Here is a 20,261-nt window from a genome sequence, read left to right on the forward strand (position 1 = left end):
ATTTCAGGCCTATTTCTTGGGCAATTGCTCTGGTTAACAATAAGTGAGAATGAATGTGGATAAAAGAAATGTAAGTTTAGAAGCCAAACTTTATGTTTGATTATGCCTTCATATTTATTATTTTAAATAAAGTTTAAATTGGTTGCCTGTATAACCAAAGTGGAAGAAAAATGCTCATTTAAAAATTGTATACTGAAAGAATACTAATTTATTACATTCATCAGCTACAATAAAGTTGTGTCTACATGTTTATTTAATTTCACTTCATATTTAAATATTACATGAATACTTATTTTATCACTATAGTGAAACCTTTTGCATTTAAATAATTACTTTTTTATTACGATACATAATAATTTAGCTAAATGAGTGTCTCTGTATGAAGGCACTTGATTAGGCATATGTGGGTCCTTGATTGTAAGAATCAGTCGGGAGGTTTTTGGAAGTTTGGAGGTGCATAGCTGAGACATTTAGAATACTGCAATTTTGACCTGTTGGGGTTTGTGATTGCTTTCTGACTAACTATAAGGGAAAGTCAAAGGAAAGGCAGAAATGAAAAAGCACACAGCTGGGCATGATGCTCCTGCTGGCTGCAAATCAATTCCTGGCACCTGAAGGGAGCAAAGAAAAAGAAGGGATTGCCATATCTTAGAGACATGCTGTGTCAACCAGAAGCTCAAGCAAACTTAGGTGAAATAAAAGTAAATGTTGCTGGATTTTGTAACTTTCAAGTTCTAATTTGGTATGTTTTCACCAACTGTTTACATAGCCATTGAGTCAGGTCCACAAGCTTAAGAAGAATTATTTGCTCACTGAAATAATTTCATAAAATAAACCAAATCTTCTGCTATTAAATCAAAAAATAATACAGTGTTAAAATAATGCTATTGGTGAGTGTGCATGTACAGTCTGTAGAATTAAGGTTTTCTGGTGGTAGTTTTATGTTATTTTGATCCAGGATACCAGGGACATTTCACCAATCACCTCTGATGTCCCTCATTTGAAGACACCCTTACATACACACACACCCCCCATCAAGAGTGGGATATATGAAAGGAACAATATCCAAATTAAAATTCCAGGTTATTAGCATATAGGCTAAACTACACTATGACACAGAGTCTGATAAAGACTGTGCTGCAGTACATAGTTTAATGGAAACCCTTACTTCCCCTGTTTCTTAAACTTTGGCTTTATTTTCCTCATCTACTTCCCTAACGGGAATCTAAGTAAGAGAACAAGCGAGATCATCGGATATGTACAGCAAACTTCAGCAAAACTTAACCATACAGAAGTGGATGGTACACAAAGGAAGTGGAAACTAAGAAAGAATGAAGAGGCACAATGGCTTTAGCACAGTGGTCTCACCTTCTAAAAAATATAGCTCTACCAGTGCCTTGGACTCAGGCAATTTGGTTAGCAGCTTCTTCTCTCTATAGGAAGTGCAGGGGGAGGTGGGGAGAAGGAAGCAGAAACACTAGTCTGTGCCTTCCTTTTGCCACTCTCTCCTCATATGGATTGTTTCTATTCATTTTCTAAGTTCTGTTTATATCTTAATTGATAAAATCAACTTCCCTAAAATAATCAGCACACAGACTATTTGTATCCAGGTTTACAGATTTAAAATATGTCCTCTGAGAGTGTATTGTTTCCAAAAAAGAAAAGAAAAAAGCATTTCAGAAAAAGGCCCTTAGTAAAGAGACACAAAATTTTAATATTTTGCCAACTCATTTTGAGATGCAGTTCTGGACTTGCGGAATTTCAAATTATCCCTCTGATATGCAGACAAAGCAAAGTTCAGTGAGGCAGTATTCTTCATTAAGCAACATTTAACTCAGTAATGGTCTGGGCCAACTGGAGAATGGAGAAAAGCAATTTAAAAGAGCACAGGATTTGTTTTAAGAATAATCACTTGTTCACCATATAAAATGAATAATTTAGGTGGTCCTTAGCCACAATTATTATAGGTTGGCAAAGGCAAATGGAAAATTGTATAATTTCGTGGGTGCTAATTGCATTTTGGTTGAGGAAGCGAAATTCATGCACTTTCTGAACTGAACTACAATACTAAGATGAAACAACTATTTGGTTGCTTGTGAACTAATCAGAGTTTTAAATTGCGTATTGATCTCTTTTTTCTAATTTTTAATGTTTTATCATGGAAAATTATATAAATATACCAAGTATCCAGCTTCAACAATTAATAAGTCATGGCCAATATCGTTTCACCTAAATCCCCACCCAATTTCTCCAATCACTCTGCCCAGATTATTTTAGTAAAGATTTACACATCCTATCATTTAATCTGTACATTTATATTGATTTATCATTATGTTCAGTTTTCATGCCAATTCTGAGTTCTTCTCATTGTTTTCCTAAATGACTGGATGGAGCAAAGAAAGTGAGCCACATTTACCAGCATGTATCACCATTCTGCTTTTCTTTTATGAATACAATATTGTGGTGGTTCCAGTGGCTGATTGGTGAGATAAAGGTATTGAACATATTTCAGGTTGCCTCAAGTGCTTATAATCATTATTTCTGTATATTACTTATACAAGGGCTCACCGAATGCTTGCTGAATGAGTTCTGAAAAATCTATATTTTATGATCAAATTACTCTCATAAAATTCATGTCAATATCACATATGAGCAAACAATCAGAATATAAAAGCTGTAATAGTACCTACCACCTATTGTTAGAATCCACTGTGACAGTACAGGTAGAGCACTTAGCACAAGTCCTGGCCCATGATACACTATTAAATATTTGACCTTAATATTTAGGTGTTTGTTTATTATTGAAAGCAATTTTGCAATAGCAACCACAAAGGAATGAAGATTGGCAAACTTTTCTGGGTCAAACTTGCCTGCCTGATGATTTGTGGAAAGAGAACTCTTCAAAAACCTTAAAAACACTTTAGAACTTGGATTTATTTCTTCTGTATTCCTTGGTATCAAAAATAGCCTTTTATCAATTATACTTAACCTATAGTGACAGAACCATAGTTTTGTTTTCTCAGTGCAGGACCTCCAAAAACTCTGGATGTCAACTATGTAGATGTTCTAAGGGTGATGATCAATAGCTATTGCTCTCTTCCCCCTGAAAATATGCCTAGAATCCCACTAATTACTGAGGTACGCTCTTGCTCTCTAACGCTCTAATCTCTTCATATAAGAGTGTTAAGTTAGGAGAGAAATTAGATAGAGAAGTGGGAGGGTGAATATAATTCATTATTAAGAAGAGCGCATCAATCAACCAAGAAAAATTATTAAGAGAAAATAGAATTGAAACTTTCATTAGATATTTCAGTAGCATAAACCATTTTCTCTCCTGCAAGACACTAGCAGTCTAGCTGGGTAATGGACTTCAACACATTTGAAGCAACTTGATAGCAATGTAACACCACTTGCTTTAGTTCCAAAATACAAATACTGTATTAAAGCCCACAATTAAAACTTAACTAAATCTATAGAAAATATATAATATATATAAAAAAATATATATATATACATGTAAAAACATAGATATGTAAGATTATAAATGGATCCACAATAAAAATTAGTGGTCCTTAACTAAACTATGGTCAGAATTCATCCCCAGAGACTGTGATTATGTAACTCTGAACCAGATCCTCAAAAATTCACACTATTAAAAAGCTCTAGAGGAAATTCTGATACACATTTCTTGCTGAGTGACACTGATACAAAGACAATGACGTGAGCTGCATATGTAAAATGCAGGATGCAATATGTCTGCAAAACTGATCTCCTGGAGATGTGAGACGTCACCTTACACATTCATGGTTTCCTTGACTGGCCCGCTAAAATTATGTAAGTGACTAGTACATATTAAGCACTCAATTGCTATTTGATTAACTAACTTTTTATTTATTTATTTTGATTAATTAACTTTTTATTTGTGAAGAAATGAAAGAGAAGTTAGATTTTAATGGGTCCATCAAGTAGAATACCAGTAAGAAAACTGACCCAATATCATTATTCACAGATTTAAAAAAAAATCATTAACCAAATGAGAGAGCAAAAATATAAGGCTTAGGTTTATTGCATGAGATATATTGGGTTTAGGTGAAATCTAGAACATGGAGGCTTGAGGTAGGACTAGAAGAGACATGAAAATGTTTTCTATGGATGTGTATTATTTTAAGAGATCTTTCTGGAAGCATTGTTAAAATTAATATATGACCCAGCCCTGAAGGCCTAGCTGTTAAAGTTTGGCTCACTCTGCTTCGGCGGCCCGGGTTTGGTTCCCAGGCGTGGAACCACACCACTCATCTGTCAGTAGCCATGCTGTGGCAGTGGCTCACATGGAAGAGCTAGAAGGATTCACAACTAGAATATACAGCTATGTACTAGGGCTTTGGGGAGGAGAAAAAAAATAAAAATAGAGGAAGATTGGCAACAGATGTTAGCTCAGAGTAACTTTTTCCCAGCAAAATAAATAAATAATCTAAAAAGTGACATTGGCTAGTCACATTGGAATAAAATCTTCGTTGTACACTAGAAACTCAAGACTTATCTCAAACTATTATGAAAGTTTTATTAGTCATTTTAGAAGCTTCTAACATATTTCAAGAGTAAAAAATTAATGTCTTAACCAACTACATGAAAATTAGCATCTTATTAACAGATTTCCTCTAAGTATATTATTCATATACATGCTTGGTTTGTTTGCCCTTTTTAATCAAATGATTGTAACAATTGTCAATATAGTACCTAAATGTATTACCAGCCGCCTATATAACCACAATATACTAAACTTTCATATAAATTTTCACCTAATACCCAAAACACTTAAAAAATTTGAAATTCTAGCTAAATTGAAAAGTTTACATTTTGCATCAATGTTACAGTCTGCATTGATTGCAGTATGAATTCTGGTGTGTCCTAAGAGTTCAATTTTACATTAAAATGTAACCACCATAGAGAATCAGTCCTATAATTATGGGAAACGTGCCAACTACTATATGTGTAGTTTCTGGCTAATACTCTAATCTAAAGGACAACATGTACCTCCTGGTCTGGGACTTCTTTCAAATGTAGAGATGGAAGCAAGAACCAATGAAATATCAGGCAAATATTTGATCATATTCTGAACCATGTTAATAAGTTGGATTGATTTAATTCCACTCTCTTGCTGGGTTGCCTGCATGCCTTTGTGAACCTGGGCATGGTGGAGGTTAGGACTGATTTTTTAGAGAAATGTGCAAACGTATATAATGATTTTTATTTTCTGTATAAATAAACAGATAATAGCCAGTGGCAACCCTGAACAGACTTCATAATTATAGTGGAGACTGTTTTGTGATCTATTCTAAGGAATTAGTAAAGAAAATTCAATAGATGTTCAGAGTTCGTCTATATTTTTTCAGATATTTGTCTCTGATGCCTCAGGCAATAAACCAAATCACATTTAAATAAAATTTTTTAAAAGCCATTTCAGATATTGCTATGTCCTGACTCGCTTTTTTTTCTAAATGTTTCTAAAATGCTCCAAGTGTCCATATCTTGAGAGTTGTGTAAGCCAGTCTTTGATTGATAGTTTCATTTGGGGGAAAATAGCACATGGGAGAGTGGCAATTTTTTCCCCCCCAGGTCTCAGGGAAAAGTAAAAATTCACTTAAGTGAAAATGAATGTATCATCTGCAAAGATTTTTTGGAGGTATAAATATCCTTATCAACAAGATATCAAAGAAATCAATTTACTGATGATTTATGGGCGATCATTTCACATCCCTACTAGGGATGAAGTGCTGTACTCAGTACTTTATACCTGTCCCAGAAAATTATATTCTAGTGAGAAAACAGAAAACAGCACAGAAGAGGGACTCAGCATACACTGGAAGTTTTCAGGATGATTTTTACATGATCTTTTTCTCATCAATAAAACCTATCTCAAGTGTAAATCTATAATTACTTGTATAAATTTATTCTTTCTAGATTGTAAGATCCATGAGGACAGGGAAAAAAAGTCTATTTTTAACAGCTTTACCTCCAGAGTCCAGCATGACATTTAACACATAGTAGGTACTCCGTTAAATAAATAGCAAGTAATAAAAGTTCTGCCTAAGTTGTGATCAAAAGGTAAGTTGAATTAGCCGGGCAAAAATGTTTGCTGGGAAGGGCGAGGTTGAAGTGAAAGAAAGATGGGGTAGGTTATTGGTGACAAGGCTATCTCTAGATGCTAGACTGAGTGAAGATCACAAGCCAAGAGATGAAGCAAGAGGGGTGTGGAGTGCTACAAGTGATCTAGTTCCAAACAGGGCATTCCTGGAGATGAAGCTGGAAAGTCGGATAGGGTCTAGACCAAAGTGTGACAGGCTGTGTGTCCCTGGTAAGGAGATAAAATCCATAAAATATGACAAAGATGGCACATTCTTGCACTCATAATATCATTACCATCTCAAACCACACAGGCTTAATTATTTTGTCACTGATCACAGCACACTTTCACACTGAGCTAAAATAGTCTCTGAACAAATAATGGATTTGATCCAAGAATAGAAACCTTTTTGCCAAGCCTGCTCAGCACAAGATGAGGCTTTACAAGTCTTTCACTAGAGAAGTAATAGCATCGAATGTGTGGCTTAGCATACTTTTGTGGCAGAAGGTTCACAAGACATACTGAATGTAGTGAGATTGTTTATGAAGCAAATCTAATAATTTCTATGAAATATAAATATTCTATATTAAAGAAAAAATATCATATTCAGCCTTGTTTTGTAACCATTGATTAACGTATTCGTTGCCATTTTAGTTTAGTCTTAATGTTTTAACATTAGGTTTATTTGTTCAGATTATATTTCTTCTCGTTTTTACTCCCTTCCAGTAGGACTTGTTGTAGTTTATTTTAACTCCATAAGAAATTGTTTTTACTAATTATACACTCAGTAGGATTTCCAGGCATTGGATTTCCCTTCTGGATATTGGGTTAAATATTTGAATATCTACAGTTTTTTATAGAATATGGCTTATTCCTTCAAGTTTTCTAATACATCATTCTTGTACTACATAAGCTGTCCTAGATTAAAACAGAGCTTATTTTGGGCTTAACTTATTGCTTAGTATTTTTTAATATATGGAAATGGGTAAATTATATTCTTTTTAACAAATTCTCTATGATCATTTTCATTTTACTCTTCTGAAGAGAATAAAATAAACTCATTAATATTATCTCCAATTTTAATTCTTGAATATAAAGTTATCTGCCTATATCTAAAGAAATGTTACTAAGGTGTTTTAACTCTCAGATACGCTTAATTAATTTTATTCCAATGCATTTATCTTTCAGATTGCTTTGATGAAAGGGAGAGCAATTGCCTATATACATCATTTTTTTCATTTGCGATGCTTAAAAATTAAGGTGATAGAAAGATTTTTTTTTTACAAAAATATATTGCACAGAAACCTAAAACCAAATACCCAAAGACTCAAACAAAACATAGTAAAGTGGAGGTTAAAACTCAATTTCACAATTTTCTTGTATTTATCACTTCAAAATTCATCAAGAAGGTGTTGACCTAAGAAAACCTAGTGTCAGGCATCCAAAAGAATGCATTTTTCTCACCCTTTGACATCTGACTATGAGAGATTTTTTTTTGTTCATCCCCATGCACACAAAAGGTATATATTTTTAAGCAACAGTTTCATAGAAGAGAGTTTCCATTTTTCTACTTAAAGATTTCCAAATATACATGCCTAATTATACTAGTTTGATCATATCATTGATCAAACATTTTTCCCCATAATCATTTTAACATATCTTCTACTTAAATTTAAGCCTTGTTCATTCTTTCCTCAACAAAGTTTTCAGTGATCCTGAATATAATAATATGCAAATAATGTTCATATCATACTTTCACCCACTAATTTTAGCGTCATTGATGGATCTTACCTGCAAAATTTATTTCTCTAGTATTTGTCTAATGATAATTTCCTATTTCCATTTCTACATTCTATTTTAAGAAAGAGCTTTTCTTCTCCCTCACTTATTTATTTTTTCCAGTATTCATTTTTATAAGAAGGATCATGAATATTTATATTAGTCCACAGTTTACCCATAATTTGCATACCCATAATTTATCATAAACTATCCATAAATTAATACTATTATTTATTTTGTTGCTCAAATTGTCCCAGATTTGGCCTTTGGGAGCTTCTTCATTGGTGCTTGTGTCTTTTTTTTTTATGACTATATCATATTTTTGAGCACTTTATTAATGAGCAGCACAAGATGTTCTATGCTCATCTTACACTTTCCCTAATCTCACCCTGGAATGAAAGATTTTTCCATGTTCTGATTTTTCTTTTAATTGGAGAATAGTATTTAAGAACCAAAGTTTGGACAGTAGGTGTTCTCATCGCTACTAGGTACTAAGTCCTATATACTAACACATACCTCTCTATACTTCTATACCTACCCATCTGTGTGTGTATATATGCTGATAGCTCTGATTCCAATCTATCACCACAGGGATCTTCCTCCTTTCCTTATTTGTAATTGTTTTCTCTGATAGTGGCAAATCTGACTATCATTATGCACAATACATTTACTTACTGTAGTAATACACGTAAGTAAACATGTAGTACATACATGAAGGTGTTTCAGAATCACAAACAAATCCCTCTGTAAGAAACAAATTTATTAACTAAAGTAAAATATCTGTATATAGTTTACTAATCTTAAGCCTTAATATATACATTTAAAATACTGTTTTCCAAAATTACATAGGTTAGTTCTTTTCTCCCAAACCCTCTTCACTATGCTTTGTTATTCACTTGTAATACAATTAGCTTCCTTTGTGACTGTGTGTATTCAATCCTGGGTCTGTCCTTTTTCCTATCCTTGTTGATTTTAATTATTAATATATGGATGGTAGGGGGTATGTGAAATACACCACGGTTCTAGCAATAATTGCTATGCAAGTGGGATTCCACATATAGTTTCTACAGGTCTGGGCATATATAGTTTGTTTAATATTACCAAATTTCTCTCCAGAAGAGGTGTATCAAACTGCATTCCCACCAGCAATGTATGAGTATGCCTTTTTCCCATACATGCTCATACTTTCCATACTTTTAAATTTTTACTAATCCGATAGGTGAGAAAGTTTGAGATTTTCCCTTTTAAGGACCATTTCCACATCTTTTTTGTGTGTGTATATGAACTTCCTGTTCATGTCATTTTTCCCATTTTTCTTTTTGGATTTTGTCCCCATGTCTATCAGGTTTTAAGACTTTCTTATATATTAGAAATACAAAGGATTTGTGGTTAATATTCCTTTTTCAGTTGTCTTTTAATTTTGCTTTGGTGTTATTTGCAATGCAACTGTTTATTGTAGTAAAATATATCAATCTTTTATTTTATTGTCCTTGAATATTGAGTGATAGCTTAAAAATTCTTTTCCTACACCAATGTTAAAGAGAAACTCACCCAGTAGAATCTCACCCTGTTGTACCTGTATGGTTTAATTTTTTTTACCTTAGATCCCTAATCCATTTGCAGTTTAGCCTTTGTGTAGTATGAGATTGGATCACACATCATTTACTGAAGAATAGATTTTTTTGCTCTAATGATTTGGTATTTTACCTATATAACATACAAAATTTTCGTGTTTTTTTGGTCTGTTTCTGGGCATTTTATTTAAATCCAATAATTTATTTTATTTCTATATATCACTACTTAACTTTCACTTATAGAGACTTTACAATATGTTTTAATATCTGGTAGGTCTACTTCCTTCTCATAGCTTTTCTTTTTGAGTGTTTTCCTATCTACTCTTCGATGTTGAAGAGTAGATACTAACATGAAATTTCTAACATGAAATTTATTATCAACTTGTCTGACTCCATAAAAAAATTTTGGTATATTTTTCAAGATTGTGTTTAATTTACAAATTAATTAAGGGAGAACTGATTGTCTTGACAATTTTGACTTATGCTCTGTATGAACCAGGGATGTCTTCCAATTTTCTCAACCTATTTTTGTGTCTTTCAGGAGTATTTTAAATTTTTCTTCATAAATGTTCCGAACATTCCTTCCTAAGTTTGTTCCTAAATATGTAATCCTTTTTGTTAATGGGGATTCTTTACTATAATGACGTCTAACTTGTTATTGTTTTTCTCTGCAAAGGCTATTGATTTTTGTATGAGTTTGCTAGGGCTGCATTAACAAAGTACCACAAACTGAATGGCTTAAACAACAGAAGTTAATTGTCTCAGAGTTCTGGAGACTAGAGGTCCAAGATCAAGGTGACTTCAGAGTTGATTCTTTCTGAGGCTAGTGAAGGAAATTTGTCATATGCCTCTCCCCTAGCTTCTAGTGGTTTCATGGTAATCTTTGGCATTCCTTGACAAAAACTTAGTATGACAGATAACAGAGATAGTAATCTCAATAAGACTGTGCCCTGCACCTGAATATATCAGCTACAGGAAGGCAACAGAGTGCCATGCTCAGATTAATAAAATCAAAATAAAATTTAGTGGTATACAGAGGAGGCGATTATTAAGTCCAAGTCAAGAAATTAGGGAAGACCTAACCAAATAAATGGTGTCTTCGTTTTTTCTGAGAGATACATTGGATTTTGTTGGAATGCACTGGAAATTATGGCATTTCAGAAAAACAAACACCATATTTTTTTTTAAAGAGAAGAAGTTGGGGCCAGCCCCGTGGCATAGCAGTTAAGTGTGCATGCTCTGCTGCGGCAGCCCGGGGTTCGCAGGTTCAGATCCTGGGCACGCACTGACGCTTGCTAAGCCATGCTGTGGTGGTGTCTCATATAAAGTGGAGGAGGATGGGCACGGATATTAGCCCAGGGCCAATATTCCTCAAGAGAAAAGGGGAGGATTGGCATCGGATGTTAGCTCAGAGCTAGTCCTCCTCACAAAAAAAAAAAAAAAAAAAAAAAAAGATGTTAAAAACACCTTAAGGAGAATGCATGTAGTTTTATCTTTCTTGAGCATAATATGGAATGGAGGATACATGGGGAGAAGAAAATGAAAAAATCATAAAGGCTCTTTACTACTAGACTGAGAAATTTATAATTTTTGTGTTCAAAATTATAAGGAGGCATTATAATATTTTAAACAAAAGTGGTAAAGTAAAAATTGCTTTTTAGAGAATTGGAAAGAGAGATTAAAGTCTGGAGGCAGAGAGAATACTTAGGAGATGACAGCATCCAAGTGAAATATAAAGAATATTTGTAGGTAATATATCTTAGCAGTTCTTATGCAAAAAGACAAGACACCTTAATTTGCAGACTGAGTGGGAGAAGAAATCTGAAGTAAGCCTTGGATAATGACCTGGGTGCTATAAAAGCAATCAGAGTAGATTATAGGGTGTAGTTTGGGGGTAAGGATAACGAGTTTAGTTTTGTCCTTTAGTTTCAATATTTTAGTTGAAAAGAATGATGTGTAGTGGTTTTTCAAAGACACAATATAAAATAAAAATAAAATAAAAGAAAGCTAAGAAAAGAGGTGTGAGAAACAGAAACTGTAGTTTAAGATTTAAGGAGCAAAAGGGACTTCCGGAAACAACACAGGTGAAGAGGGGAGAGAGTGTGACTTCAAAGAAAAGTAACGGTCAACAGTAACAAATAAATGAAAGACAAAAAGTTCCACTGGACTTTATGATATGAAGGATACTGTAGATTTTACAAAATGTTTAGATTGAGATGCTGAAAACCTGTATTTCTGGGGATATGAAAGCTGGATGATGACTAATGACGAAATATAAGGGGAGAAAGTAGAAACATTGATTGTCCCACTTTTTGAAAAAACTTAGCCTTTAAGTGGAGGAAAAGCATATTAGCCTAAGAGAGAATGAAGTAGCAAGAAAGGATTGCTATTTCTTAACTAAAAGAAGACTAAACAACTTAATCAAATGAGTAAAGGGGTCTAGGGTAGCCTTTCTTGTTGATTGGCTGACAGTGATTGAAAAGGGTGTTTGTCATGCCCTTTGCAATTTAGACTATAGTGAAAGTTTGCATGGAAGTGATTATATTCAAAATAATAGAGTAGAATATTCACTGGACAAACAAAAGCACAAAATTTTTGGAATAATTTAAATAAGCAAATAAATAATTGATATCAGTTGTGATTTTTCAAGTAAACATAGATAATAAGACCATTAATATGTAGTAAGACCAATGCTTTGTCAAACCACTAACAGAATGAATTAGTACTCAGTTACAATATTTCAATTATGTTTTCAAAAATAATGACTTCTAATAGTTTCTTTTATTTGAATAAATATGTGAAGTAAAGAATTTTGTGCCTGTGACTACTTACACACTTGCTCCCACATCTTTAAAAATTTAGATGTAATAACAGGGGATTAAAGAAACATTAGGGAGATATATAGACAAAGACACAGAGATAGACACAGATAGCCAGACAGCCACACACATTAGCCTAGTCTACGAAATATGAAGCTTTAAAAAAAAGGGAAGAGGCACAAGGTTAAGGGTCACGTCACCTTAAAAGAGACATCACCACAGGAGAATACTGCAGAACAACTGGATATAAAATTTTCAAGAGCGGTCTTTGGTTGTCATGTCCATGCTCTTTATTACTCTTCCTCCCTCCCTCCCTTCCAGTCTGCTTCCTTCATACCTAACTGTTAAAAAAAAAACAAACATTCATTCTGAAAACACTTGCACCAGGCTGATGCTAGGCTCCCTTGTCTGCCCTCAGGGAGATCACAGTCTAACAAGAATACAAACAAGAAAACAGGCAATTGCAATAATAATTATGTAAGGTGTTATAACAGTGATATGCATGGGTTGCTTTGGAAGTACAGTTTCCTCTTTCAGGCTATTGGCTAGCACCAACCTTATCACTCTATTCACTGATGACATATATTTCTATTATTATATTACAAGTCATTTGTCTTAGTCCATTCAGGTCGCTATAACAAAATACCACAGACTGAGTAGCTTATAAACAACAGAAATTTATTTCTTACAGTTCTGGAGGCTGGAAGTCCAAGATTGGTGTGCCAGCATGGTCAGGTGAGTGCCCTTTCTGGATTACAGACTTTTTGTATCCTCAGATGGCCAAAGCAGGCCAGGGAGATCTCTTACACCTCTTTTATAAGGGCACGAATCCCATTCAGGAGGGCACGGCCTAATCACCTAATCACCTAATCACTTCCTTGGGGGTTAGGTTTCAACATGTGAATTTGAAGGGACGTAAATATTCAGACCATAGCGTCTTTTATATTTTTCTTATTATTGATGTTGAGAAAAATTCCATAAGAAAGTTGTCCAAAATTACCCTGTTAGAAATTTACATGTTCTATGTATATTGTCTTCTTTTCCATTTTCTCCGCAACCTTGATCATTGTTTAGAAATGTTCATTTATTCTTTGTTTCAAATACTATTAAGTATCTGTTAGATGACAGGTATTTTTATAGATTCTGAGACTATAGTGGTATAGATTCCAGACAAGGTCCTTGTGGACAGAGAGCTTACATTCTAGTAAGGGCCAGAGCAGAGGGAGGACAGAAAATATGCACTTTAATACCTATGGTAGTCTTAGTTGGGATAGTATTATGAAGAAAGTAAAGAAGCATAACCTGAGAGAGAATGATGGGAGGATGCAGGGATTGGTGACTTTAGCAAGGCTGCTAGAGAAGGTATCCCTGTGGAAACTATATTTTGGTGGAACTTGAATGACTTTTATAATTGTTTTTTACATATGGGCATGATACTTGTACATAATCATAATGAATATAAAAGCTTCAATAAGTAAGATATAAACTGAATTATTTTCATTAATAAGGAAATATTCTATAGCACAGACTCCTTTGAGATCAATGGCATGAGTGAATACAATAGGAGGTAGGTTTTGAAGGTACAGCTTTTAATTCCAAACAATAAAAGATAAAATTAACTGATAAAGGAATCATATCTGAAATTCTGGTCACATAAGCATCTTAAATACCAAAAAATAAAACATATATATATATCATCAGACCTGTAATAGACCTTCAAGATCTTCTAGCCCAAACTTCTAATACTATGAAGAAACAAGACAAAATAGATCAAGTGCCTTTTCCAAGGACCCTAGTTACTGTCAGCTATGAACTTTTCTAGGACTAGTCCCCAGCTACAGTGCTCTTTTATCACATTGAATGAGATGTAGTCAACTGAGATAACAAGCCTAATGAAAACTAACAGCTGATAAATAAAAAGACCAGAAGAGAAAATCATGACTTCTTTTCAACATAAACAATTGGTTTTAGATACACCCTTCATTTTTTGTGTGTGAATATTGTCAATGTTTCAAAAAGGGGAACTCATAGGATCTGAAACAAGAGGATATGGGTTTGTGTGCTGGCTCCACTCTTTAAAAATTAAGGAAATTTTTAAGTGAGTTACTCCAGTCATTCAAAAATATTCACTAAACATCTACTTTGTCCCAAGCTATGGATAAAGAAATAAAGAAGGCATAGTTCGGGCCTTCAAGGAGCTTACAATTTTCAGTATCCCCCCAAGATGGTTATGAGCAAGTGAGCAAATAAATTTTGTGAATGTGTTTCATGAACTATAAAGCGCTATTTGAATGTTTCTTATCATTAAAGACACGTGAATTAAATATGTGTGAAGTTTCTTACCCAGAGAAGGTGCTTGATACAGATTAGTTTTTACTTCAATTTTATATTTGTCTAAATATAATTAATATTTATTAAGAGATTTAACAATATATTTGTTGAGCTCAAACTAAGTGCCACACAATATTCTAGGAAGACAGAAAGAGAGGAATCAATTATGTCTCTTGGATTTGATTTCGTTTGGCAGGTGGTTGATGATGCAAGTTACTGAGATGAGGAAAAAAGAGAGAGGCACAGACTGGGATCAAAAATTATATGTTGCCTCCTTATGCTTGAGATGCCTACTTGACAGCAAAGATGTTCAGATATTAATGGGAGTTTTGTTATGTATTGTGAACATATTGGAAAAATCATTGCTAGATATATAAATAAGCATATACATAGGAATAATATGACATGGGAGAAGGTAGAGGCTGAAATCCTAAACTATACACATGCACAGTTTTGCTGTGATGGACAGCAAAGAAATGGAGCAATATCTGGATAATTAATTGATGTCAACAGGAGATTTTAAAGTTTTTATATACAAAAATATTTTGTCTCAAATGACTTTCAGAACTTTTTAAGCATCTGTTAACTGTTGTTGGTGTTGTTTTGTTTATCCTTGTTAATATAGTTGAAGCAATACATAAAATGCTTACTAGCTAATGCTCATAAATAATGCAAAGTAACTGCCTAATATTGCCTGGTTCAATCAATATTCCAGCTGAAACAAATTATCCTAGATTAGCATCTGATTGTCTTGGGTTTTCCTAAATTGCTACCTTAAACTTTAATGGACCCTAGAAATAAAATAGGAATTTAGAAATAGAAAAAGAATCGATTTCAACTGTAGGTTTTTCCTTGTTACTTCTTTCTTCCTTTAGTATCTACGACCACCATCTGTTCAGTTACATACTACATTTGTTTTCTCTTTTAATTGACTCATAATTTATTATCTCACCTTAATTAAAATAGCAAAATTTTTATGAATATTATCATTAATACTAAATGTTGATTTCCTTGGGGCAAATATATTTCATTTGAAAATGACCATAGATATTCCAACAGAGTTGCTCTTTATAGAAATATATTCATGACAAAAAATTGTCAGAATGTATTGAATCTTATCTAAGAATCTGAACTAATTATTATTGGTTAAATTTAAAATGTGGTTATATGGCAGATGCAGGCCACACAGATGTTTTTCTATTTTATATACACTACCTGTTTTTCTGTGTGATACATTTAGAGTAAGCAACCATCCAGGTTTGCCCAGGACTGTCCAGTATGAGCACTAAAAGCCAAGTCCAAGAAACCTCTCAGTCTCAGGCAAACTAGCACAGCTGATCACTATGCATTCCACAAAGCACTTTCATTTTAAAGAGAAAATACAAATTGCGTCAGAATTTTTAAATACTGTATTTAAACATTAGAAATCTATTCAGTATAACACAGTGTTCCTACATTTTGAGAAGAGCAGGGCCCGTGAAGTCTATATTAAGAATTATTTCAAACCTGTTTTAGAACGTGCATTGGTTCAAAGAAAGAAATTATTGCTTTATAACAAAGATCTACGATACAATCATAATACGATTTTATTTTTCTAAGCTACTCTCTCTAAGCCTAGGCTGAATCAATACTTCTCAATTTGCTTTCAACTTTAAGGCTGTTGCAACTAATGCAACACAAGAGTGCAAACCACAGAGAAACAAACTTCCGAAGTTTTTAAATTTGGCTTTAGAGCAGGGGTATATGCTATAGCCATTGTCCTGAAGAAACAAGAAAGCATTTTTCGTATCACAAAGGAAGCAGAAAATTCCACAGTGGTTGCTGAATTGTTGCTTACATCTTTTCTCAACAGTGTCTATCAACTCTGATGAGTTTATAAATATCCAAGAATTTGCCAACACTCAGCATTATGTTCTTGATTCTCACTTCTGACAAAGATCATGTTTCACAATATAGTGAATTTCAATAAAACCCCAAGACGTGTCTTGGGAGAGTTTCAAGAAGACAGAAAAAAATGATGGTAAAGAAGAAGCTTAAATGTGACCTTTCCCTTAATCTGGGGGATGGGCAACAGGGCAAAGACAAATAATCTGGTTTTGGAGATACCATCAGACTGGAAATTATTAAAGAAAAGAAAAATCTTATTGCTGCAACAATTGGAGAATTGTCTCATCTGTCTTTCAGGGCAAAGCACATTATTGAACATGCTAGAAGACGTTCCAGTTGGGTCCAAATAAAAATTCAAGATTGTCAGGATACATACAAACCCAAATTTATTTAATTTATCTAAAGCAATCAAGTAAGCTGCAAAACCAAAACCTCTGCATACTCATTCTTCTAGAATCATACCATGTTAAATTCTGTCTCTGTGGCACTGCCTACCTTGTACTTCTGTTAATTAATAATGCCTCCCACATTCTGCTCCTACTGCTTCAATCCCGTCTCTCTTCTGACTAGCCAGCCTTCCTCCAATGTCTGCAAACTATCTCAATATCTCCCCCACTCCTGTGCTAAGGGAAATGTTCTGCAATTTCAGTATGAACCACCATATAATTTTACTATATATCTCTATATAATTCTACTGTACATATTTAATTATATATATACATATCATCATCTTATAATAATAATAATTAACTTTCATTGAACACTTTTTATGTGTCAGGCACTGTACTAAACACTGATATTTATTATTTTATTAAAAACAATACTTCAGGGCTAGCCCCATGGTGTAGTGGTTGGATTTGGTGCGCTCTGCTTCAGCGGCCTGGGTTCGCGGGTTCAGATCCCAGGTGCAGACCTACGCCACTCATCAGCCATGCTTGGCGACAACTCACATACAAAAGAGAGGAAGATCAGCACAGAGGTTAGCTCAGGGCTAATTTTCCTCAAACAAAAAAAGAAGAAGATTGGTGGTGGATGTTTTAGCTCAGGGTGAATCTTCCTCAGCCAAAAAAACAAACAAAAAAACCCCAATACTTCAAGGTAGTTTTTATTATATGTTATATTTTACATATGAGGAAACCAGAGGCTTAAAGGGACAAAGCTAGTCTCCTCATTCAGACAACTAAAAATGGTGGATTGGAAGTTGTAAATCAGATTTTACCTTGTTATATGTTTTTTTTATATAGTTTTTCACTTTCTCACCCAAAGATAGCACTCAATATAGGTTTCTATGGATGATTTATAAGATATACCAGCAGAAAATTAGGAAGTGCAGTGTGACCAGAAAATCAGTCTATCTACTTACCAGACCTCTAAACAAAAGTTTCTCCATTTTGTGGACAAACGTTAGAGAGAAAGTGGTAAATTGGAGTGGGATCGCATTCACAATTTGGCTTCAGGAACCTCAAACCTGCCCATATTTTATCCTTGAATTCCTTACAGAAAGAGTTTAGAAGCCTCTCAGCCTGACCTAGAACAAACAGAATCGTAAAATAATAAACAAATTAAGTATCTATGTATGTATATGGATTGTGTGTGTGTATGTATAGAATTAGAAAACAGAATTAGAAAAACAATAGGTAGATAAATAGATCCATAGATAGATGACAGGCAGATAGATAGACAGCAGAGCACCATGAAAAAGTTGCAGTGATTGTGATGTCACACAGGGTGGGAAAATTGGTCACAAGTTAAACGGCAAAAAAAAAGAGAAATACTCACAAATCGCAGGAAAAGAAAAATTATAGTGTGCATTTAGGAACCACTAAAAATGCAGCCCTATTAAAGGTACGCTTAGTGTATTGGTTCCTTTTACTATCTAACCTTGACCAAGAATACCAATTTAATTTAATTTCAGTTTTTATTCAGTAAGGCAATCAGTTGAGTATAAAATTTATATAATACACTGTCTTATATGAAAGTAATAGTCATGGGAAAAGTAGTTGTTTCTTTGAATTCCATCTTCTTACTACCCCTCTGAGTATTTCCAAAACAGCTTATATTTTGTTATATTTATAGTCTAGTTAATTATTTTTCTGTCAAATTTCAGTTACTCTCACACCATCACACTTGTAACAAAGTGCACATGATTCCAAATCTCGTAGATTTCATTGCTGTTTTTGTTTTGTATACGTGTTCAATAATAACTGTCTTTCTCAAATTTAGTTCCTTTTGCAGTTCTGGCCAGCTATACGAGCACTATTTTCCTTCAGACTGCTAGTGCTGCATTTGCTTTTTGTTTCAGCATGCACATTTTCATAATATTCCTTCTTAACAGTTTTTCATATACACCTCTTTGTCATTTTCATTCTCTTTGTGTGCTCGTCCCCTCTGAGCATTCTCCTCATACTTTACACTCTTTCTCTCTACGGTCTAGTTTTTTCTTTGAGGACATTTATTTCCTATCTGTATAAAATCCATTTATCCTAAAGCAGTTTCTAATTCCTTACAAAACTGAAATCCATTCTGTCTGGGCCTCAAGCTACGTTTTTAGTTTTATGTTTCTCTGTGCCTGGGCCTAAATGAGGCACGAGCAGCATAATGAACTCTGACCAAATTTCAAGGAAGCCTTTTCTGGCAAAGCGAACGGATTGTGCTTTCATTTCACACGGTGACAGTAGCCAGGAGACTCTTCACTAATATAATACAAAGCAAGCGGTGAGAGAGTCATTGATATCAATGCTCATAAAAGATGCTCATAAAAGATGAAGAGAACTCTGCTTGAGACAGTTTCCTCTCTCTGGGGAACTACGCTAATTACAAAGTATCATTAACAAATTTTAAAATCTATTCTCAGAGATGCAAAGACTCCAAAACCACCTCTCAAAGGGAAGTAGCAATGTGGGTATCACAACTTACTTCCTTCTATTTATTCCTTTTGTTTTCAATTTTATAACTTACATTTTAATCTTGCTTCATATATCACAGAGATATATGAAGCAAGATTAGAAATACAATTACAAAGATAGTCATCAGGCTTACTTTTTCTGGTATTCTCCCTGAAACATACTCACAAATAAAATCTGTACTGGACAGGCAGATAAATACAGAATCACTGCCACCTTCCATCTCAGTCTTTATTTAGAGTAAAGGTTGATAACTGGACATTTGTGAGAATAACCAGGAACAGTTAACCCTGTTAGAGTGAAAACTGCAGGAAAATAATAAAGTTATTATAGATACAAGGTGTTACTATTATTATAGTGCATTAAAAGCTTGTTGTCACTTAGTATTGACAATGTGAAAATTAGTGCAAATTCACAAATAATTATTGAACACTATTCTAGATATTTGCTCCTGAACCCACAAGAAACTCATACCACTTTGTACTTACTACTATGTTATTCAGTTTGAGATGATAAAAGTTTTAAAGAATTCACTATGAATTGTAGGAAAGATTAAAGGACGCTCAAAGCTTTTGTGTATATTAATTACTTTTAACCCATATTCCCGCAGACTTATATGAGATTAATCTAGTTCATCAACCTAGCTCTCTGTGTCACATTGCACACTGATGGGGACTAAAATATTGTAATAAAGGACTTTATATAGCTCAGTGGGAGGTAATCTATTTTACATGATTTAGGAAGCGAATGACTGCTTTGTCGGGTTTCTCTATCATTGTTCCCATTCAGAACTAGATTTTTGCTCCTGGTTCTAACCAATATTTCCTTACCTCATACTGGTGGC

Source organism: Diceros bicornis, chromosome 1 (assembly GCF_020826845.1).
Source record: "Diceros bicornis minor isolate mBicDic1 chromosome 1, mDicBic1.mat.cur, whole genome shotgun sequence".
NCBI lineage: Eukaryota > Metazoa > Chordata > Mammalia > Perissodactyla > Rhinocerotidae > Diceros > Diceros bicornis.